The sequence below is a fragment of the Polistes dominula genome, unplaced genomic scaffold, assembly GCF_049000335.1.
Source record: "Polistes dominula isolate Pdom_NZ unplaced genomic scaffold, Pdom_raw_medaka contig_77, whole genome shotgun sequence".
NCBI lineage: Eukaryota > Metazoa > Arthropoda > Insecta > Hymenoptera > Vespidae > Polistes > Polistes dominula.
In genome coordinates, this window is record NW_028301152.1 from 9,933,752 (window position 1) to 9,958,412 (window position 24,661).

The following is a 24,661-nucleotide window of genomic DNA, read 5'->3' on the forward strand; positions in this document are numbered from 1 at the left end:
CGAAAAAGCACGCACACGATAATTTTCTTCGATGCATCGACGACGTTTCGTTGCAAATGAAAAAAAAAACAAAATGAAAAAAAAAAAAACGATTACTACGTTCTCGTGTATAATATAACATATATTTATTTTTTCTTTGCAAATATAAAATAATTCGAAATGTTTTCTAAATATCGTTTGTTATTTTCACGAGGATAAACGTGTGTTGTACCGTCATTATAGAACGCAATATGATCCAATTACCAAGGGAGTTGTTACGGTCAATACGTTAAATAGTCGGTACATAACGTATAGAATGCATGAGGAAAATCGTGAACAATATTTAAGAGTAATTTAATTACCCTAACGACAATTATAAATCCGATACCACGTAACAGTCGGTTAAATGTTTCGAAAGGCAAAGTAACAAAGCTGCTGCTGCTACTGCTCCGCGTGGAACCGTGTAACAAATAATAACTAGCCTGGTACGTTGTAAATAAAACGCTAATTATATTTATTATATGCGATAATTAATGTCTACCGCAATTTGTTCTGCTTAAAGCTCGAATAATCATTTTCTTTCTTTTATTCGTTTTATTTGATTTTTTTAAAATCATTTTAAAATTATTTCGATTTGTTTTGTACGAATAATTACATTTAAATAACAGTAGTATTTAAAAAAAAAAAAACCATTAGGAGGATTTTTATACAATTATCGGTATTACAATGATTAATTAGCAATTATTAGGGTGCATAGGAGGTTATGCGTTACAAATTTTCATGATTTTTTTAAATATTTTTATATTTGTATCGATGCGTATAATATTTTTTATATTTTTATATTTGTATCAAAGTTCCTAAATACTACTTTTTTTTTAAATTAAATCTTTGCAATATATAAATTCTCTGTTTATTTATTAATAGAAAGTTATTGATAAATAAAAATCCAAACAATGATAAGAAAAGCATTTCAATTAAGAAAAATATCGTACATCTGAAATTGTATAAAAATGTATCCATCAATTTACTCGTTAATTTCATCAAAAATAATTTCAATCGCGTGTAAACCATTTCTGCTTTTTTTATAAATGAACTTGCATCGAATAATAGAAACGTAATAGTTAATTTAAAAAAAAAAAAACCGGAAAGTTTCCCATTAATATTTTCAACTTCCTACGTTTCGTCTATACTTCAAAGTCATTGTCTTGTATCTTTTAAAGACTAATCTCGTAATTTAAACGTGAAAATAACTATTTTTAACGATGGTAACGGAGCTTTAGAAAATGGAAAAAGGGTATATGAGGAGAAGCTCGATATCTTAATTTTCGAATCCGCAGTTTTGCTGTCCAAATGGCGCGTCGTGTTTTCCGAAGATAAGGCTTTAAGGCTTTAATCCTACGACAGGCGGTAGACGAGTTTAAAGGGAACAAGTAGAAGAAGAAAAAGAGAAAAAGAGAATAAATACAAAAAAATTAAAAGATTAAAAAACGACTGAAGCTCAACGATAATTATAGCAACGTTTTTTTTAACAATTATAGTTGCTAAAAATTAATTGCAAGATTTTAAAAAATTGAAGAAAACGGTGAACAATTAGATAAAGGTAAAAAAAATAATTTCCAGTTTTTTTGTACTATCAAAATTAACTAATCTTCTTTTCTTTTTACTAAAACAAAAATATAATAATTTGTATACTATAATTAAAATATTAACAAAACTGTGTAAAATATAATAATAAATTAAAAGAATGTATATATACCTAACACGTGGCAATTTAAATTCTCGATGCAGAGAAAATCTATTTGTTCAACAAATGGCCCTTGGCCATGTCCTGACTTCAAGACGAAGTCTCTAGAGTCCACTGCGCAGTGTCGACAAGAAGAAAAGAAAACTCAAGAAACGTGGACTTTGTTCTAACTTATTCGTCGTTTTTTGCATTGCGGTAATCCAAACTTCAAAACAATAAATTCGATTTACGCGCTTGTATAATAGTATTATCTATTTTTGCATTAATCTTAAAACAACAAACACCGTCATTGATAATAAAAATCCGTAAGGTGATCAAGCTTGGGATTTGTGGCCAATGAAAAATGCTAACGTCAGGAAGACGCATAATGATCGCGGATTTTCGATAGAAAAATCGTGAAAAATTGCCGTTGGCTCGTACACGATTGGAAAATCTCACCTCTTTCTCTCTCTCTTTATCTCTCTAACGTCACCGCGTGTTTATTCGCTGTTCGGCAATTCGCCCCTCTTCTCCCCCACCTTTTTTGAGCCTGGTGATCAGAGATCGATGGTTACAACGCGTCGCGAGTCATCTCGCGTCAATTCGTCGGGGATAGCAGGAAAACTGACGCAAATTCCGACAGCCACAAATTTGTCGGCCGCGTTTACGTGGGCACGTGGGAGGAGGAGGAGAAGGAAGGAGGGTTGTTGACGAGGTGGAAAAGTGCCAGCTTAAAAAGCTCTCTTAAAACCGTTTTTCTCCCTGTCCTCCATTACATGTCCATCGAACACTCTTCCTCCCTCTCCCCCTCCCCTCCATAGCACTCTTTCTTCTTCCTCTACTCCAAAACTCCGTTTTCAATCCCTAGACACAAGTAAAATTGTATAATTTGTAAAATTCGTTAACGTTGACAGACATCGGTATCATTTTGTACGATACAAAAATAAAAACTATCGCGTTTATTTTTTTATCGAACGTTTTAGAATTGTTTTATCGGGATTAACCCTTTGGGTACACATTTATTTGAAAATTACTTTGAAATAAACCAGAATGAATTGAATTAAATTAAATCTCGTTTTAGTTTCAATGACGTATCAAAACGTCATGGTACGTCTGTGCCCAAACAAATGCATGGACGTACTGATACGTCAAATGTAGCCAAAGGGTTTAAGAAGCAAACATGTTTTGATTATTATTTAAGAAATATTTGATCAGATTCTAAAAATGAGAATTAACTGAAATGTGATAATTGCGAAACAGGAATAATTTCTCTACTGTCAATTTCTCTCGAACACGATGAAGAATTTCTCGAGAGTGTCGAGGAATATAACGTCGACAAATATTCCTTCCCTTTTCGCTTATATATGTTGGGTACATTTCAAAGATCCGTGCTTCACGATGGAACGATACGAGCAATTTCGACTTATAAATATTTGCCCGCCATTCGTTTCAATAGAAAACTGGCCGATACGCGCTGCTACGCCAATATTACTGAATCACGACGAACAGATTTGTTGGCATTTCATTTAGTCGAGTTTACTGTATAAAAAATGAATAAAATTTTCCAATTTAATTCACACCTGTCATCTACTCCGACTGAGTGCAACCGGACCAGATATCTTCGAGCATTTAACCAAAGGAAAATTCAGCAAATATAACAAACGTGTGAGAGTTTTTGATTTCTTACTTTTGAGCTGTCATCTTATCTCTGAAACTTTTCTATTTACTCTGCATAGATTAAAAAAGATAAAAGGAAAGAAAGATAGAAAAAAGTGAATCAAATTAAAACTACCAACTTAAAGTTTATCGTACAGCGACGATTGTTAGAAGAAACCATAAGGATTAAGCATTTAAAAAGTCAAGTAAATAAAAGATAGAAAGAGAATTAAAAGGAGTACTGTCAAAACGGTTGAGATTTCAGGTGGGAGGGAAGATTGGGAGGTAGATTTTGGTCGATAGGATGCCAGGATACTGCAGTCAGCTAAGTTCGATTTTGCTTTAGCGGCGCAAGTGGATACGGCATGATCCATGCAGTCCTTCTCCCATACTTTAGCATCCTACTCAACTGTAGTCGTTCGTAAGTGTAGGGACTAATCTGAGGGTTAATCCTTCAACGTAGAGAGAAGAGAGAAGGAGAGAAAGAGAATGAAAGTATAGGAGGTTGAAGAGGAAAGGGAAAGGATCGAATTAAGCCAAGCCCTGGCGTGGATTCTGGACTCGACCCATAATCTAACCCGCAGAGTGTGTACCAGTGCACTAACCTAACTCCACTTAAATTAAAGCAATCTATCCTCTGAAACTCTTGCGCTAAGCCGGCAGGTTAAGCGAGTGACTGCGCGAGTAGTCCCCCCAACTCTCTCCCCCTCTCCACCCACCGCTTTCGTGGCTCCTACACCTCCGTGGAAACCACCTCTACCTTACTTTCCACGTGAACACGTTGTCGCCTCAGAAGCGAGGATTTACTCTTCTAGTCTCGACCGATCATCATCCACTGTAGCCTTGTGCTTGAGTTCTCTTCCTATTCCCTCAGTTACCTCATTCTCTCGTTCTTCTTTTTTGCTTCGGTATCAGCAGCTTTACCAGATAACGAGTGAAGTACTCAAAGCGCGAGGAAATCACGTAGCTTTGTTTAATCTTCTTTTCCTATTGCGGTTAGGCTAGGTTAGCTGATACCACCGATGATCGTAGGATCCCACCAGCCACCACCATCCCACTGCTGCTTTTTCAGATCTTCGCATAGCGTGAGTTATGAGATTTCTATTCGCGTATGATGAAACATATATACGGATTGGATTTAATATACCACTATCCTAACGATATATACCTTCGACGATAACTTATATGACCGACTACTGTACAGGAATTTTTATATAATCCGTCAATCGTGTGTAAAGGTGGTGGTGGTAGTCGGCAATTTCTGAAACTCAGATTAGATTCGTAACGATTGGACCGATCCCCCGTTCAAATTTCTTCTTACCAAACTATCTTAATGACAGATTTTTCTTGCTACGTGTAACGGTCCGGAGTTTTACGGTCAAGTGACTTTATCTCGGTCACGCTTCGGTGGATGAAGAAAAAAGCAAAGTATAAGGGAAGTGAAAAAGGGCGGATAGAGAATCCAAAGTATGTCATTTTTGTCGACGAGAACGACACCAAGTTTTTCTACGTAAACCCGACGACGACGACGACGACGCTATCCGTCGTTAAAATAAAAGGGACGACTTCTTTTTATTTCACGAGCTTGGATAGAGAGAGAGAGAGAGAGAGAGAGAGAGAGAAAGAAAGAAAAAAGGGGGGAAAAAGAAAGAAAAAAGGAAAAAATTGAATTCCAACGGAAAAGCATTATGTTAGCGGTTTTTCCTGAATGAAATGATCGCGGGTACCTGGTGCTGCAGTCCAGTCGTTTGCACATCCGCCCTTTGACAGCACACCCACCTCTTTCGAACTACCGAACAAAAGGTTGCTTGCTTTTCATTTCCCTTCCGAAAGCCATTTACTGTCGACATTTAGAACAACCTTGCCTCTCGTCTCTAACTGCACGCCCGATGTCACAACGAATCCTCGTGCTAGCTTCCCTATTTCGCGTACCACCATTCGCGAGAGAAAAAAAAGAGAGGAAGAAGATCAAAGTAAATAACAAAAGGGCATAGGAAATGCACAAAAATGTATTTTATTGTAGCATAAGTCGTGCGGGTTTGTTAGTTGACGAAATTCATCAGTTTATCTTATAACGTCGTTGTTTCTTGAACTGTCACTCGTAACCATGAAGTTGGAAAATCCCTAAGGGTCTGAAGATTTGAATATGTTGGTGGTAGGTACTTGATAATTTCCCATCAAACACAATCTCAACGCAATGGATTTTGTAGGAATATTTTATAAGCTTTACCACCCATTCGTGTATCATAAATATTTATAGGAATTCTTAATGAGACATATAACATAATTTCAAGCGAGAAACTTGATTTTACGATGCAATATTTCCTGCAAATTTTTAACTATTCGAAAACAGGAATGTAGAAATCAAGTAAAAGAAATCCAAATAAGATAATACACAGAAACTTAATGAATATAAATAGAAAAATGTAAATATTGTATTAGTATTAGAATATAGTATTTGTATAGACAACGACTAAAGATAAGAATTAAAATATATATAATTTTTGTAATATATCAAACCGTGACGAATGACGCCAACCACCGTCATGACGATAATTAAATCAGAGAGGCAAATGTCAATCCGAAATAATACTTGATGGTAATAATACAAGTATAATATTACAACATCCGTGTCATCTCGAATTACGATAGAAAATTTCTGGTATTTCTTTTTTCCTAACACCTATGAACATAATGAACAAATACACAATGATAAAAAAATGAAAAATCAAAAAGAGATGGACAGACAGACAAACGGACGTACGTAGTAATTCGGTTGGTTTCGTTTCCGTAAGCAAAATTCACACGATGTAAATATTGAAATGAACCAATGATTACAATAGCACCGTTTCACTTGCATTTTTTACTAATCCCTTTCGCAACCTCGACCAAAACCATTATTTGTTACGGTCAGGAACGACATTGATATCACCTACCTATCTACCTACCACCCACCCGACGGAAAATCAACGAGAACTTAAGCTCGATCAATCATGCAATCGGTAATAGCCACAAAATCGAGCTATCTATTCTGTTTGCGATTCCATATGGAAATGTCGCTAATGCCCGATACGGCGTGCTTACTCTCTCACACGAACACCGAATATGTAAATAATATCAGAGAACTGACTACATATATATAACTATATATGCATTCGCGATAATATTATATGAGACAAAAGCGATCTAGCCTATCGCAGTAATATTTGTTAATAAATTATGTTATTTCGTTCAGTATAAATCGTGAGATCATAATAAATATATATATACATGTATTATATAATATAAATATATAATATATGAAGTGAAGAGAGTAGGGGGAAATAATTGAGCGTAATATCGATTAAAAACATTTCTCCATCGTTATCAACCGGTTATCTCTCGCGTCCAGCCGAAAAGATAGAACAAAACCAATACATCAATGTGATTTATTATCCGTTAATAATCGTACCTTATGAAAGTTACATCCGCCACCATCACCTCCACTTTCTCCTCATCCTCCTCTTCCTTTTTGTCATACCGACAATTAGAAATTAATCCAAAAATTATTTCAATATTCTTTACTTCGAAAGATATTGTTTTCGAATAATAACTAGGATGATTATTATTAGGTTATTCCGAAAGTAATTTGTTATATAAATGTAAAATAATGCAATGTTTGTATTAATTAATTAAATTATATTTATATAGAAAGAAAAACTTTCATTATTAAATATAATTTATTATTAGAGTCTAGTTAATAATAAATTATTCCGTTTCTACAAAACATTTAAGTTAAAAGTATTCACCACTCAAAGAGTTGGCCTTTTTAAACCTAGGCCTTTTTAGTGGACATAAACAGTTGAATTTTATAAATTAAACCTCTTACCGATCTCAGGTGTTGTTATTTGCCAATTTCCATCAACTAATGCCATAATTGTGTCAAGTAAAAACCAAATTACTTTCCGAACAACCCAATATAATCATCATACGTGTCAAATATGTTATACGCGAGTTTCATAAATTAGTGCTAATAATAAATTTGAAGGAAAAGAACAACGGGGTTCGTAAATAATGTTAATAAAGTGTAGCTACCCCCTGGTACGAACGATAACACAGAGAGAAAGAAAATCAAATTAATTCTTTTGAGAAAATCGTTGGAGAATTGCTATCACGTGACATAAATACGTGATAGGCTGGTTTCTCTATCAACGAAATGAAGCGATTCGATTATCTGTACTCACGGATGGGAGAGAGGGAAGGGAAAGAGGGGAATGATGTTGGAACGAACGGTGAAATGATGACGAATGAAACGAAATTCAATCGAATTAATTATCGTACCATGTTAATTACTAGATTCGTGCGATAAAGCGCAGAGAGACACTTATACGTACCCTACATGCATATACTTGTGTGAAATCGAAGAGAGAAAGAGAAAGAGAGAGAGAGAGAGAGAGAGAGAGAGGGCTCTAACGAGTTCGGAGAGATGAGAGAATGGAATGAAGGGGTGAGGCTGGAAGAGAAAGGGAGATGAGAGGAGAAACGAGGAGTACACGTGGTGTTCTCTCTTATACCGGGGTGTCTGCCATCAAAAATATACAAAACACCGAAATCCAATTATCGCGTGGCTTGAAACCAAGCAAAGAATATCGGAAATGGTCTCGTTTAAAATTTTAAAGGGGGGACAAAATAAAACGCTGGTGTGCGGTCTAGTAATCGTATCCTTTTTAATGCAACGAATTTTTTCTAAAAGGAAAAGAGAAGAAGAAGAAAGAGGAAAAAGAAAAATTGAGAAAGAGATGAGATGAGAAATTCGTAGTATTATTTTTTAAAATAATTTATTTACTTTGAGGGAGATCGATATTTTTTATATTTTAATTTCTTTTTCTTCACACAAATTCTTTTCCTTTCTCTTATTTTATACAGAAGAAATACAATTAAATAGTTACTTTATTATGTAAATAAAACAAACGTAAAGAATTTGATAATGGAATCATAAAAAATTGGATCAATCATGAAGAAAAATTTATTAACTTGATTTAAACGAGACACTATTGGTAATACAAAGAAAAATAATAGAATAAGAACAAAAGAAAAAAGAAGAAAAAAAAATAGAAAAACCTTGCGACATTTCCTAGTAATTCTAGTAATAGAAATTTTCAAAATAAGAAGACGGATGCATTCGCTAAAAGTAAATGGTTTTAAATGCAGAAAGTGCATGTTACCGCCATCTACGCGCCAATAGAGAAAACTGGAGAGAGAGCACATCGAGTTTGCGTCTTCTTCATGTGCATATGCAGTAGCAGCACAGCAGCAGCAGCAGCACCTAGTTGTATGCGCTCTCTCTCTCTCTCTCTTTCTCACTCTCTTGTAGGACAAATTTCCCTCGAGGCGGCAAACCTTTTTGTGCGAAGAAACACCACACCCGGCCGAGATACGTTACAAAATCGTTAAACCACCCCTAAGCGTCATACGAGCCTAGTCTTGGTGCATGATTACAAAGACTACTACTACTACTACCATTTTCCTAGTTTTGAATTCTTTTCTTCATCTTTTCAAAACCGATCGTAGTAGCTTCATTATTCCCTACGAATTTTTAGGAATGATTTTTGTCCGATTTCTAGTTTTCTTTTTCACTTAGTATATTTAAAAGTTTTAATTACAAATTCAACGATAACATTATTCACAGTATACATTTTTATCTGCTTTGATCTTCACTTTCAATGAATATATATTTTTATAAATTTACATAAATAAATAATCTTTTTATATTTTTTTCTTTCTCTTTTCATTCTCATACTTTTTTCAAATTCTTAATCAAATATATGATAATAAATTTATTGTTAATTCTATTGATTTGATTCGATGATCACTGCAGGTACTAGTAATATAGTTTGAAATAAAAATCAAAGAAAATAAAAAAATAGAAAATAGAAAGAAAAGCGAGAGAGAGAGAGAGAGAGAGAGAGAGAGAGGGAGAGAGAAAATAGTAGATCAAAAGTAAGGATCGTTAAGTTAAGATCTATCGTAAATCAAGAACCGATCGGATCTCGGCGAATAAACCGGGTGGATCATTCGTCTCTGACAAAGTGCAGAACCCGCCGAGGCATCTTCCGCCGCTGGGAACTTCCGGTCATTATTTACCATCTTGATCGTCTAGAGACTTCGACCAAGTTCTTCCGCGCGCGAAACACGAAGCCCGAAATCGCAAATTGATCTGCTTGCTTTTGTTTTACGAACCGGGAACCGAGAAAGAGAAAATGAAACAGAGAGAGAGTCATTTTTTATTAGCTCGTTCACACTCGTTTTCCTTTTTTTTAAGAAATAACACAAAATGAGAATCATTACGATTACATTTCTTACGTTATATTTAATAATGACGTATGTAACAAATTCTTGAATGGCCATTTTTCTTTTGGAGAATGTCTCTTGACAATTTCGTGCCATTCTCCAATTGTTCATAGTTTATGAAACAATAATAATGTAAACGAATCGGAAAAATTCAATTGGGTTCTTGATCGAATGAAAGAAAACAAAGGAATTAGTGTGATATAGAAGGGAATGATAGAGCAAAAAAGAAGAAAAAAAGAAAGAAAAAAGAGGGCGTATAAGCGAACACAATGTAGGTCAGACATGAATTCTTGATGCTCTCGAAGCTTTGACTTAACCACTGACATTCGGGTTTCGATTATCTGTATCCCAGTAATAGTAGTAGTAGTTGTATAGATACCTTGCCAATGGTGGAAGAATCTTTCCTGACAATCCCGTGGTATGTTAACGTCACTTCGTCCGATGGTACCCTAAAACCCCAACTTGTTCATTGAAATTGCTCCGCACACGTTGCTGTTGCTGCTGTTGCTGTGGAAGGTTCGGACGACGATCTGAAATGGTCGTGAACCGAAGACGAGAAGTAGAGACACATGTCGAATGAATATGTTATAAGGGCCAGACCCATCTCTAATGTGTAACTGTTACTACAACCCCTCAACCACCAGGATTTCATGGTAAATACGTCGAGCTATTAACCAACGAGCCTATACAATGGTTTAATGTATATATCGAGTAACAAGACAACTTCTTGTTCTGGTTAGTCGGTTCTACCAAGTTATCCGGAATAAAGACGATGATAAATAGAAACATTATTCAGGTGAGATAACGCGATTCGATAATCCGGAACTGGAGAAATCGTCATGGTCGAAATTGCATCAGAAACGGTTTAACGATAAATTCTCGGTGGCTTGGCTTGGACTGCGCGTTAGAGTGCAATTACTTTCGTACAATACGTTTACAATCCGATTCCAAGGTGAGTTCTCTCTCTCTCTCTCTCTCTCTCTCTCTCTCTCTCTCTGATGCGGTCACACACATTTTGGGTCATTTGCTTAAACTTGGAGGATTTCGTAAAGGCCCCTTCACTTCCCTTCTCTCACGCATTCATTCGATCGCAAACGTCATCGTCTAGGAGTCGAATTAGTCCTTGATAGAGGGAAGAGATCACTTCCCAATAATCCATGGTACGCGCGCATTTACATCGGAAACGAGGCAATAAATATAGCGTTTACACGGCAACCGGAGCAGGTCCACCTGCAGATAGAACGGCAACGGGAACGGGAGAAGAGAGGGAGAGACAATGTAGGAAGGGTTGCTTCGGGTGGATAAATTCCTGGCCACGGTCCAGCGTTTCGAGTTGCCGAAGTCGTTTTCCGACAGGCCCTCCTCTCTCCCCGATACAAATGAACGCCCGTTCCCGAACACTAGCAGCACCCAACAAGCAGCAGCAGCACCAGTACCAGCACCAGCACCAGCAACAGCACTAGTACCAGCAACTGAAATCTGGGAAACTGCAGAACTACGAAACTACCGTAGTAAATAGAGTCAGGCCTCCCGCCCAGTAGTCAAGACAATGGGAATATAGGAGTGGGAAGAAGGAACGAGAACCTCGTTGAAAAGGTTCAGACGGTCGATGAATTCTCTATCTCTATATATCTCTATTTCTATTTCTTTCTTTATTACTTTCTTTCTATCTATCTACTACTTTTTCCATACTTTATCTTAAAATCTAAACGGGAATGTTCCTACGAGTAAAACTTCTCTTTATCTTAGTTACTTTTTATTTTTGTTTGTTGTGTTTTTCTTTTCATTATTTTATAACTAGCCTATATTAATTTTTGCTATTTGTTATGAAAAAAAGCAGGGATATATTCGAAGTAACAAAATGATCGAACGAAATGTACTCGAATGACACGATAAGGTTCAGCTCATTATCAGCTGAGAGAGAGAGAGAGAGGGAAAGAGATTAAACTAGATTACCAAGGTGTCAATTTGAAACGACTAAAGGACAAATCACGTAGCGAGACACTCGACAAGTCCGCACGGGCCATTAAACGACGCACTTATCAAGCCGTAAAAACAAGCGCGGTCTAAATCACCTTTTTGATACCCTTCGTCCAATCCCCACAGAGCATTAAGGGGGTATGGGATGGATCGCGTGCTGAACGTGTTATCTCTTTTAACGCATGCATGACGGGGTAACGTCGAAATCTTGCCACGGCTCTACGCTCGATAACATCGCTTCGAACGCGTGTATATGTAAAACGCCACTAACAGACGCAACGACTTTTCACCATTATAAAAAAAAAGGAAAAAATAAAAAGAATATACTCAAACCCCCTTTGATACAATTCGGTACTCGATAAAAATTTTAACGGTAGATTTAAAATATATACCTACGCCTCGTTAAGTGTTAAATAAAATAGTTAAGATTTGTTTTTTTTTTTATATTTATGACGAATAGTTGAAAAGATAAATTGTACAAACTTGATATTTTATATAAATATTACTAAATATATAATACTAAATATAAATATATATATATGTATATAATTATATCTATAATTTTATTATAATATATAATTTAAATAAAAAATATAATTTTATTATATATTATATAATATAAATGTTTTATAATATCTTATTTTATCTTTATTTATATTATCTTATTTTAACTTTATTTTCTCCTGTCTATCATAGACCTGTTCTCCACTCGGTTAGATGGAAATCAAGTGAATGACTTTTGCTCCTGTCAGCAACGTCGACAATAAACGTTCTACTCTTTGAAATGAAAACGAGTGATGTGTGGGATTTGCGTAAAGATCTAAACGCAAGACGATTACGGAAGGGTCTATAAGATGATGGTGAAGGAGGAGGAAGGGTACATGAGAAGACGATATGACGTTTGTCACCTCCTAGAACGAGATCTTTGGTTCCGTCATCGTCGTCGTCGTTTATTTCCTTTTAAAGAAAACTTCAACGCAAAGATTCTCGAATACTCCTCGATGTTTACGAATGTTTGCGCACAAGCTGATGGATCGGATTTTTTGGAATAATATGTGATATCGAAAGATTATCGATAACGGTACGGTTTTATCAAAAAATTTCAAAGATTTTATATCATTTCGATGTATTTTTTAAAAAAGGATGTTTTATCAGAACATATATTTAATAAGCAATATTTTATAACATCAATATTATGGATATGAATGAAGGTAAAAGAAAAACGGCGTTTCTTTCGAATCGTGTGTAGACGTTTTTACAAACAAACGTGTTCTTATATATAAGTGCAAATATAAAGAGAGGAGAGTGACGCAATGGTTTTATTTGATCGATAGAACAACTTTAAGTACATCCATTTGTGTTCGTTTATTTCCATTAAAAATCAACCTATTATTCGTAGATATATTATATATACTTTTATATATTCTTCTTGCAAGTCTTGTGTGCATATGTGTGCATATATGCACATTTATTTTGTCAAATCGTAACACGCAGAGTAATCCACGTATTTCAACATGTAGAAAACATTATCTTCAGTATCTTCAATACAACGACGACTAAGATGAAAAGAACGTGGTGGCCTCGAACGATAGAAACGTGAAAATTATTAAACAATTTTGTAGTAGGTCGTTTTGAAAAATTTAAACTGTAGAATTTGAAATGGGTACGTAGGTGGATTCCTAGAAAAGGGACTGTAAAAAAGGGTAGGTGAAATGTATGTTACGAGGCAGAAGCAGCAGCAGCAGATTCAATCGATCGGAAACTACGACGACGACGACGACGACTACGGTTTCTCTCTCTCTGTAATCTTTCAAATTGTTCGCCGTGTTATTTTCTGCTTTCGCTTGTCTGCCGTTCTTCCCCGTTACGTTCTCTCGTTTTAAATCAACTCGCGCGTTTTTCGTCATTCATTTTAAACATTTTTCTTCTTTACAAGTGAAATTTCTTTCGAGGAAACGAAACCGACACGAAAAGTGAAAGGTTTTTGGAATTGATCGGCCGCTATGTGAAAAACAGTACGGGTGGAAAAAAACTAATTCGCGTTTGTCGTTTCTTTTTTTTTTATATTATATGACAATTAATTTTATAATATAATATATGATAATATAAAATTATAAAAAGATTTTCAGTGCAAATAAAAAATCGTTTTACCCACTTTCTATTTTTAATTAAACAAAACGTAAATGTCTTATTTCGTTCGTGATTGAATAATCGTCGAATAAATATTCTAAAGTAAAAAAAAAAATAAAGGAAAAGATCCTGACACGAACGTTAGGGTCATATGGAAAGAAGGGAGAGAAAAGCAAAAAAAAAGAAAAGAACTTTACAAATGTGAACCATGCAACGAATTCTCTATCGGTATTTCGGAGGGTAAGTGGAAGGAAGGAAGAAAGAGGGTAGGGTTGTGAGGAAGAGGAGGCCCCACGAGAAAGATCCGCGTCTCCAACGGTGCAGTTTATGTGGACACTGATTTGGAGCGAACGCTTGAAAATTTGACATTCTCGCCAGCTTTTTCGGGCAACTGTTGGATTACTAAGGGTGTAAGGTTGCGCACGCTTACGTAAAAGGCCGTTCCCCAAAGGAATGAGGGGAAGACTACTACTACTACTACAACTATTCCTCTGTCATGATATTTCGTAGAAAAGAAGAAGAAAGAGTCAAGGGCCGAGTGTCTTGGAATATGTAAGCGAGGTTCTTCTACATAGAAAAAGTCGCAGTGAATTTCTAGACCTCGTTGAGTTTGTCTACGAGACTTTATCTTTATCTCTCTCTCCCCCTCTCTCTCTCTTTCTCTCTTTCTGTTTTCCTGTGCTTCTATCCAGAGAAAATGATTTCCAGAATTGCAGATGCCCATTGAGAATTACAAGAGCTCGTGCTTTGAAACAAAAGTATTTTTCTCACGTGTACATCTGGACATCCCATCTTATTTTTCTCTCGACGTTAGAGAGAGAAAAAGAATAAAATTGGGAAGCTTGTCTTTTCTTGGCCACAGCATTGCTAGACATATATATGTACATACATCGAGTTTTATTCTATGGGACACGAGATTAAGTACCGAAGAAATTCACATCTCAGGATCCTGTCGTTTTCTTCTTTATCTCTCTCATGGTAGTCGTTTATTGAACTTCGTAGTCGTCGTTTCGTAAATACGGACAGCAACTGACCACTGGTCATGTTACTTTACTTCAAGAATACCTTCTGAGAAATAACTGCATCTGTAAATGCATATAAACCATTCTAACGATCTTTCTCGTAACTATTGATTAACTAAACGATTAAAATAGATCCAGAAATAAATCCACGTAATAAAAATACAAGAATAAAAAGAGCTATTTTTAAATATTCAAACGAAAAGATAAAAAAACAAAAACACTTTCAATGATAAGCGTATAAAATAATTAACGATATTATATAATATAGAAACTGTTATGATTGACTCAACAATATCTCTGAAAAACTTTAAGCTTATTAAACAAAGTGAAAAACACACGGTTGAACACCGATAAGGGTATTATCGTCATCTACTCGTTTTAACGGGCTGTTTATTTTTCCACAGTGCGTAGGAACCTGCCACTCTGTGACAAGCTCGATAGCGAGATAAAAATGAAATTTGCTGAAGGGCAGAATCGGGATGATGTATGGATGCTGCCGATGCTGCTAAAACGGTTGACCGCTACACCCGTGTATTCGTAGACGTGCGTGCGCCTACACACACGAACTCACACATACAGGCATATATTCTCACGAATTAATGCACGTACTATACGCGTGTTTATAGTAGTGGAATAGCCCCCGTTACAAGCCAGATGAAATGAGAATATTATGCGTGGCTATGACAATCGATATCGCCGACACCTATTAATCAATGAATTTGTGGGCATTAACGTGTTGACTGTAACGCGAGCTACCTAACCATGGCTCATGGTTTAGGTCGGATCGTTACGTTAGTCACTAAACGATAATTGATGCACGTCCTTTCCTACAATGCTTTTCCTCCACTATTTGGCTATCAATACAATCGATTTCTTTCAATACTTGACGAATGTGATTCCAAAGATTGTTAAAATAGAAATTGTTGGTTGGTGATTAACTTTTCTTTCTAAGGTTTTTTTGTATTATATCAAACATCTTTATATGTCATAAATTATTTTCTATCGTTAATAACAGATATAATCTCGTAAAAGCAAATATCTTTGCAAATCCTTTTCGAGAGAGAGAGAGAGAGAGAGAGAGTAGAAAAGATACGCTGTATTTTTCCTTAAGAATCGGTAGTTTAATTTCAAAAATATCTCCAATCGAAATGTGTCTAGGGTAAAGGGTAACATTGATCGGGAAACTGAGTCATTTTTGGCCTCGTAAAAGCAACAAAATTGTCCTCCTCTCTATCGTCCTTTAAGTCTCTCCATTAATAGGTAATCCAATTCACGATAATGGTGTCTTAATACTCTCAAAACCTTATCGCTTGATTTTTAATTCTCTCATAGTAGTAGCAGTAGCAATAGTTACGATAACCCAACTTGGATTTTACCTTATCGAGATAACCGACCATAAATTCTTTCCGTATACTATATATATATATATATATGAGAAAGAGAAAAAGAGAGAGGCAGCTTAGACGAGAAACAGTTTACAACGAAAAGATCGGGAAAAAAAGTTTTCTATACGATATCGAATTCCGCGACTCGTGGCATTAACGTATCCTAAAATATCGCAGAAAAAATTTCTATGGTAAACAAAATTCATCTATTGTATAATTATGTTACATGGATGTGTCATTTAGAAAGACTTGAATAATTCCAAAGTAAAATCAACCCCAATTCGATAATTGCATTAACGAGCTATCATTAAAAAGTAACTTTAACCTCAACGATTAAAAAAATATCCAATAGAAGATAAAAAAAGTAAGTGAAGTTAATTAATTCGTATTAACAGTTTATAGGTGAGAAGAAACCTTTGAAGAGGATATTATAAATAATGACTTCCTTTATAGCAATTTTTTAAGTTCAACATTACGCGTCACTGATGCTAACAAAAAAGAATGGTCCGTTTTATGGGGACGAAAAAAAATAAGACCATATAAAAAACTTGGACTATTCATTTTATTAATGATTTCAAAAGAATATTTAAGTAATGAAGAAAAACGATGGTATACTATAGAGAACTCTAACAATGTATGTGTATGTTCGTACCAGCATGAAATAATCTTCGCTTTTCGTACTATACACTCACACACACGTGTACACACTTTCCCAACTCTGCCTGACTATAATAACAACTTAGTCTTCCAAACTTTCACGTTGTAAGACACGAGTTCAATTATTAATAAATTAAAAATGTATTATGTTATTCCGTTACAATGAAGATCAAGTCTGCTTCTCAGTTTCTGTTAAGAGTTTAGTTATTTTCGTGTTAAGTATTGTATATTTTTTTGTAATTCCTTAGTTACGATAGATTGTGTGCACCTAGAATATAACTACAACTAGTTATTTCTTCAATAAATACGAGTAAGGTAACGATACTCTAAAATAGATATTATTAATTGCAATTTTATTGTTCAAAAATCCTTGGAGCGTGATTAATTAGTAGTTTGTCATGAAATAGGAATGAATCGTTGGAAAGTTATTCATAAATCGAAGTTTCTCTAACATTTATCGCAACGATTAAGTCAAATGAAACAAGAATAAAAGATAGAATTAATCGTTTATACGTAATTCGTGTGTTTGCGACGAACTACAATAGAGTAAGTTAGAAAACAGAGCTTTGTTTCTAACAGAATATCGACAAATAGTGTGTTATACTACGTTAATTAACAATGTCTCTTTCTTGAAGATAGAAGGGAAGAGAATTATATAGAGGAAAAGGTAAAGGTAACAAGACAGTTGAAAATGTGTTAACGAGGGTGCAAACAACCCTAGCAAGGTATAAGACGATCTAAGGAAATATGCATGGTAAATGCAACGGCAAGTTTCGGGCTGACTTGGTGTAATCAGAAAACGGAGGAATTCGAAAATGCTGGGAAAAGCACTGACGTGTGTGTAGTAGTAGTAACGACGGTTGCTGGTTGTTGGCGTGGCCGCGTTAGGAACTATGCTAAAAACTTATCGTATCACCTTGGGAAGAGCGTTATTACAATTAGAGGAAGTAAAAGTTGGCAAAAGCCATGGGGCGTATTCGTGTTTATCACCTTGAACTCCGAGAATACTGGTTTGCTTTGAGCAAACATCAATCGGAGATATATCCAAGCTGCTGCTGCTGCTGCTGTAAACTCAGAATGATAAAGTGTTTCACTGTATAGTAATAACTTATGCAAAAAGGTTACCATAAGTAAGTAGGAAAAATATTATCACGAGATATAAAATTATATAACGTATAAAACGTCGTGATTATTCAGCGCTAAAGTATTCGAAAATTTATTCAAGGGTAAAAAGAACAAAAAAACACACACAAGTTGGCGAAAAACGGCAACAGGCTCTAAGGATAAGAAAAAAGAGACAAAAAAGAATATATGATCCATAGGGGGGTAAATGGTAGCGTTAGCCTAGTGGTGATGGTGGTGGTGGTGGTACGTGTCCAAAAGTGAATTTTATCTACGTGCTCGGCGAACGAATATGTAGGTATAGAAGGGTATGGGAGGAGGAGGTGGTGGTGGTGCTTTGGTTGGCCAGCATGGTACAATGGAGGACTACGAAATCAGAGATAAGTGGCGCTCGACGACGGAATTTAGGAATACCTTGGCGAACGACGGGTATACCAGGGACACGAGGCGTGCTGCATTTAATATGCGCGAAGGAAAGGGTCGTTCGAGAGAGGGCCAAAGTGTCCTCGGAGAGAATAGGAGAGTAAGAGAGAGAGAGAGAGAGAGAGAGTGAGTTCTGGCCCTCTAATTTATACGATTGCGGGGCTAGGCCGCGTTTCCTACCATTGTTCCCCTCACAATAAGTCTGACGCTGCATGCTCGTGTTTCTTTACGGGACGCGTTTCGGCCCTTCGTCCTCGTTCCCATTCCACTTTTCTCTTTCCCTTTTTCGATCTCTCTCTCTTTCTCTTTCTCTCTTTACCTGCTACGAAATTTACACCAAGCTTCGCGACATTCGGCACGCAGTGTACCCGTCTAGAATGCTCTAGACGACTGAAACGTATCGTTTCTGTATCAAATATCCGTTTCGGTACGCGACACGGGGCCCCATAGTCGACTCGATTTAAAACGCGTAGGAATATAAATATACTTTCGTTGAAATGCTAGAACTTATATCATCGGTTACATGTTTGCGTCTAGAAGCGATATAAAATATATTTTCTATTTTATTATTATTACGAAACACGTTTCATATTTATTTTATTTTTTATAAGCATACACAATCAAAGATTGGTGTATAAAGCAAAATAAAAAAATAGTCGATTCGTCGAGTTATATTCCCGTCACTCAACTTCTTCTTCTTTTTCTTTCTTTTTTTTGCGGATCAAATTCTATCCAGTGTCTTATTCGTAGGAACGTTCATGAAATATTCAAACATTCCATCGTATATATATCATATTTGAAAGTGAATATAAACTTTACGTAAAGTTCTTATCATGATAAGAAACAAAAACACCACAAATAACCATCTCGTTGATTTCATTAGTCTTGATATCTTCTTATTATAGCGAATTAACGTTTACACGTATGCATTTCATTATCCTCAAATAGAATAATCGAAAGAAAAAAAGAAAAAAAAAGAAAAATATTTTGTAAAAAGGAAAGAAGCAATTTGCAAAAAGTAAAGATATGTTTAGAATCGGGAATTCAAATGAATTCTATGGATAGGAATGAAAGAGACTAGGTTGGAAGTTAGTTAGGGAAATTCGAAAACTTGGATCGAATGCTGAAGAAAAAGAAGAAGAAGAAGAAGAAGAAGAAGAAGAAGAAGAAGAAGAAGAGGAGGAGGTAAGAAGAAAGGGGGTGGGGTGGGAATGGGGGGAAGAGAAGGACGAAGAAAAGATCTGGAACGAATGAAGTAATCTTGCCTCGTTAAAGCTATTGGAGAACGATGAGGGTCTTCGATGCTCACTCGCAAAACTGAAAAGGGAAAGAAGAAGAAGAAGAAGAAGAGGGTCGTCCAGATAGAAGTACCCAGCAGACTGATCTTTCGAACTGCGGACTCGCATCAATTAACGCCGAAACTTCAAAGGATAGGATGGAAAGAGGGAAGAGGAACGAATGCTGTGCTTCACTATCTGGATACCACCATCGTGAGCCACCATCTCTTTCCATGCCATTGTTTCATAATCAATTTCTACCATTCGACAGTTTCTTTGAGTACTTTTTTGTTTGTTTGTTTTTTATTTTCTATCAGCCCACACTCACCGAAAAAAAAGAATAAAACTATTAGGGTGAACCATAATTAAGCGGGTTTATCGTGTTATTTCAGGTAGTGCTATTTTTTGTTGTAGACCAAATTATAAAAAATATTATATATAAAATTAAAAAAATACTAAAATATAAATACAAAATTTAAAAAATATTAAAATATTATATATAAAATTAAAAACATATTAAAATTATACAAATTATTATTATTTTTAAAAATACACTGCACTTTTAGATAACCCTGATATTCTACAAAACTTCATTATTACAATATTTACAAAGAATTATTATAGTTATACTTCTAAGATAATATTATTAATTTTACATCAAACGTACTTGAAAAGAAGTAAAAGTATTATAAAAAAAGAAAAATATAAAAGAGAAAAAGAACTAGGGGGAAAGTTAGAAAAATACACGTTGGCAAGAAGATCGAGTAAAGGGGGGCCCGTCGAAAATAAGCTTAATTTCACTGAGTGAAATCGCTGCCAAATGTAATGCGTCTCCCGTTGGCCAACGTTGGCCACCGCAAACAGCCTCCTTCTCCTCCTCCTCCTCCTTCTACCCCTTTTTGCACGCGCACACAGAAAGAACTTGCCTACTACCCCTGAAACTCTCTTTCTCTTTCTCTATCGACGGATTAGCGATTGCGAAATCACTGCAAAGAAAGCCTGTAAAAAAAAATAGAAAAAAAAAAGAATAAAGAGTAGCTCGGCTAGTATATACGGTCTTTATAGAGAAACGAAAGAGTGGAAGAAGGGAAGGGGAGAAAGAAAAAAAGCCGTGCACGTGTTTGAAATATTTTATTTCTGCTTGTGTTGGCAAAAGTTCGCGATAGCCAATGACACATTTTTCTCCGTTACTCTCGTCTATCACCCTTACACAACCAACCACCAATAAAATAAGAAACATATACAACAAACATGTGAGAAGGAATGCCAACGTTGATCTTTGATCAATGGACAAAATTTCTGACCAAAGGAGCAAAACCACATAGAATGTTATTCCATATTAACTGTTCTGTTTTATTCTGTACACGGTGGTGATACTTCTTTTTATTTTTTTTGCAACATTCAATAATTTATTAACCATATCTTTTATATTTATATATAAATTAAATTAAATATAAATATATTAATGAACTTTACAGTAATTATTTACTTCATACATATATTAATATTAAATAACAAATTTTATTCTATAAAATAAATATATTTTTAGATATTAATAATATTTTTTTGATATTTTAAAACCAATTATATTTTAATTTTTATTCATATTTTATTATATTTTAATCCAATAGAATATAAATAAATTATTAAATATATATTCAACTAACCTTCAATAATAAAAAATGATATAATTTTATTCTAATTTTTTTTTTTAAGAAAGATATTTTATTTAAGGATCGATACACCCTAATTAAAATTTCTTATCTAGGTATAGGACTATCTTGTGATCCAAGCGAACCACCACTGAGACCACCACCACCACCACTATCAGCTTTGATCTAAGCAACATTTATGCGATACATGGATACCAGGAAACATCGTTGCTGCAACTTTTATACACTTACGTCGATCGACAATATAAATGCTGCACGACCTCGCTATATCACCCAGAGACCTGCTTCATGCTACTATTTATGCTCACACAGCTGGCGTCGACGTCACAAAGTCAAAACTACAGTTTAAAACTTTCGTTACGATCCCGATGCATATGTATATACCTTTACCCTATACCTATTCTCCAATGTATAGATATCCTTTTATATGTATATCTAAGCGTTCATGTGTTGAAAGTTATTACACAAATTCGATAGCAATAATGCATTTTATAAGGTTTATTGAGCAATGTAACCAACTCAAATGTAAGAATACTATTCGGGAATAGAAATATTTAACATTTTGTAGTTTCAACAAGGATAAATACTTTCTTACGCCTAATCAATTTGTAATTGATTATTTATGTAAGAGATAAATGTTATAATTAATTTATAAGAAAAAATATATTTAAAGAAAGAAAAAAGAAAAACAATTGGAAAGAGAAAGGAAATAATGCAAAACGATAACTCGTGATACCATCGATAGAAAAGATTCAGTCATAGTTGAAGCTATATCAGGTAAACTTCTACGAAACAAGTTAAGATCTATGTAGGTCGTACTAAATGTACAACGTATTTTCTAACGACATTATTAAATGATAAGACGGAAAGAATATTCGATAATAGTTAGAGTTCTCGATTTATGAAGAATTTAAGCTTCAAAGGTAAAGTTCGAAATAAAGTAGCATTTTTAAAAACGAAAAAGAAAATATGAAAACATATATTTCTACATAAACAACAAGGGAGATTACGATCGTTCGATCATGATCAGTATAACTTGTTACAACGTTCACCGATGATTAATTATTTAGTAACTAAAGTATATCCACACTATGTATATATTCGTAGCTAACGCTTATGGTAATACAGTGTTAACCCAAACTTCAGACATTAACCTTTACCTTCCTGCTCTTTAGATTTCTTTTTGTTCATGGTAAAACACAGCAGTGATTATCTATTATATAATAATTGATAATACTTATTAATTTCAAATCTTTGTCATTTAAGATAAAATTTGCATAACCAAATAACATTGATACACCTAAGAAATGTATAAATTTTTTTATATAAATTTCAGATCATTTTTTTTTAATTTATTTAAAAATAAATAATAAATTATATAGTATTGTGACGTTCCGCCACGTTTCGCCTACCCAAATTTTTCGCAGTAATATAAACTTAGTTGTGCGAGATATCATCCCAGTAGTCCACATGAACAATAGTAGAAATAATCATAAGTAGTACGCATAAGAGATTAATTATTTGCATTGCCTCATTCCTTATATCGAAATAAACTATTGGAAATCCCATCCCTTGCCAGGCATATACCACAGCTATAAATTATCTCCTCAAGACCCCCTTCCTAGAACAAAGAGTACCATTCTCCCTCCAGTGTCGCACGTGTCTACCTGGCTCCAGGGCCACGCATAAAATCTGACACCCCACTAAGATTTTCCGCTGCACCCACGTCCTTCACCCAAGAATATTTCCTTCTGAATAGAACTTTGTCTCTCAAATAGCAAGGAAAGGAATTAAACACGAAACTCGCCACATGTAGGACAAAAGGGTTTCAATAGCCACCAACGTTCCCCAATTCCCTTACATAGACCCTTTGGCTATCTCATAAATTCCATTCAGGCATAAGCGGAAAGACACAACTAATTAAATAAAAACCTCTCTAGATTTCCCTCACATTCCTAGAACCAAGAACCTTCGCCTATGTTCCGACATATGAAACTCAGCGTTAAAATGACAACTACAATGCAGGCAAGCAACCCCTAACGGAATCCAGGAAAATAGCCATACCTCCTCGCAATAAAATATTATAAACAATTCTCTCGAACGATCCTTCGCACTCTCCTTCCCCATGACTGAGTGTCGCCAAGCTAAGACACGCCTACTAAAAGGTCACGTAGCATTAACAGTAACCCATTCCTGGAATCTTCTAGAACTAAAAGAATAATTATAACTAAAGAGACTCGCGAAACTACGCGAACAAACGCACGACCGAATATGTTGCCAAATTGCGAAATTGTACCAGAATGCTAATCTGTGGATGATAAAATGATTGTCGATCGAAGACCCAAAATGTAAACGATTTAGAAATGATAAGAATGTAATTAACCAAAAGATGTTGAAGCTACGATAAGCATTAGAGGAATTATAAATAATAATGTAGAATATCTATAATAATATCCGCATGTGTTGGTAGTCCACAAGGACATAAGAATTTTCCAGAACAAAAGATGCATAGGAAGCTTGGGCCAGCTAAAAGCCAAAGAGTGGGGGTACCAAAGCTACCCCTTCCACGAAGGACTTTTGGGGGATATAAAAGCTAGAGGACATCGCCTCCGAGCCCACTTCTTTTCCGTTTCCACTTCTGTTTTCACTTCTTCTTCACTTCTACTTCTTCATCGTTTAGTAACTTCTTATTTCAAATTAGTTAACGGTGAATAACCGGCATCACGAGTTCATTTGCGATACCTAACCCTCCTTTGGAGAGAAGCAGCCCAAGCCTCCTGAGCGATCTTTGGAAGAACCTGTTACTGTACAACAATCTGTAAGTTATTACATTCTATATTTTCATTAAACTGTTGTTAATCAGAGCTGTGGTCATCAATATTTCTCCGGTCAATAAAACCTTCCTCAATCCACCCCTTTTACCGTACGCGCTTCGCCATAGTTTACTACTGTTTGAACGAGAAAACGAACCAGCCTGGTCCCGGTTAAACTCGGTAAACGTAGAGTGACCACAAACAGGCGTACTCTATACTACTTATTTAAATTCGTCCTCTAGGACGTAACAGTATATAATATTTAAAAAATAATATATAGTAGTATAATATATACTATAAAATATACTAATAAATATAATATAATATTATGTCTTAATAATTTATCTAATCGAAAGCTCAGGTGATTTTTTTTTAAATTATCAATTTAATTAAAAATTTATGAATCACCATATATTTACGAAAGGTATACTATTCTAAACGCGTTCTAAAATCACAAGAAAGAAAGAACACTTAGTTAATATTATGAGACT

At 35.1% G+C, this 24,661-nt stretch overlaps 1 protein-coding gene across 5 annotated transcripts in view; it reads right to left on the minus strand.

Annotated features, from left to right (window-relative positions):
- Positions 1-24,661, minus strand: part of Rbp6 (RNA-binding protein 6) — a 583,327-nt gene that overhangs the window by 414,415 nt on the left and 144,251 nt on the right. The window contains exon 1 of one of the 5 annotated variants that reach the window (XM_089178029.1): positions 2,162-2,303. The exons of the other annotated variants lie outside the window; for them this stretch is intronic. The gene's annotated coding sequence lies outside the window, so the exon portion shown is untranslated. Of the gene's footprint in view, positions 1-2,161; positions 2,304-24,661 lie in introns of those variants that run through there. 5 annotated transcript variants of the gene reach the window in all.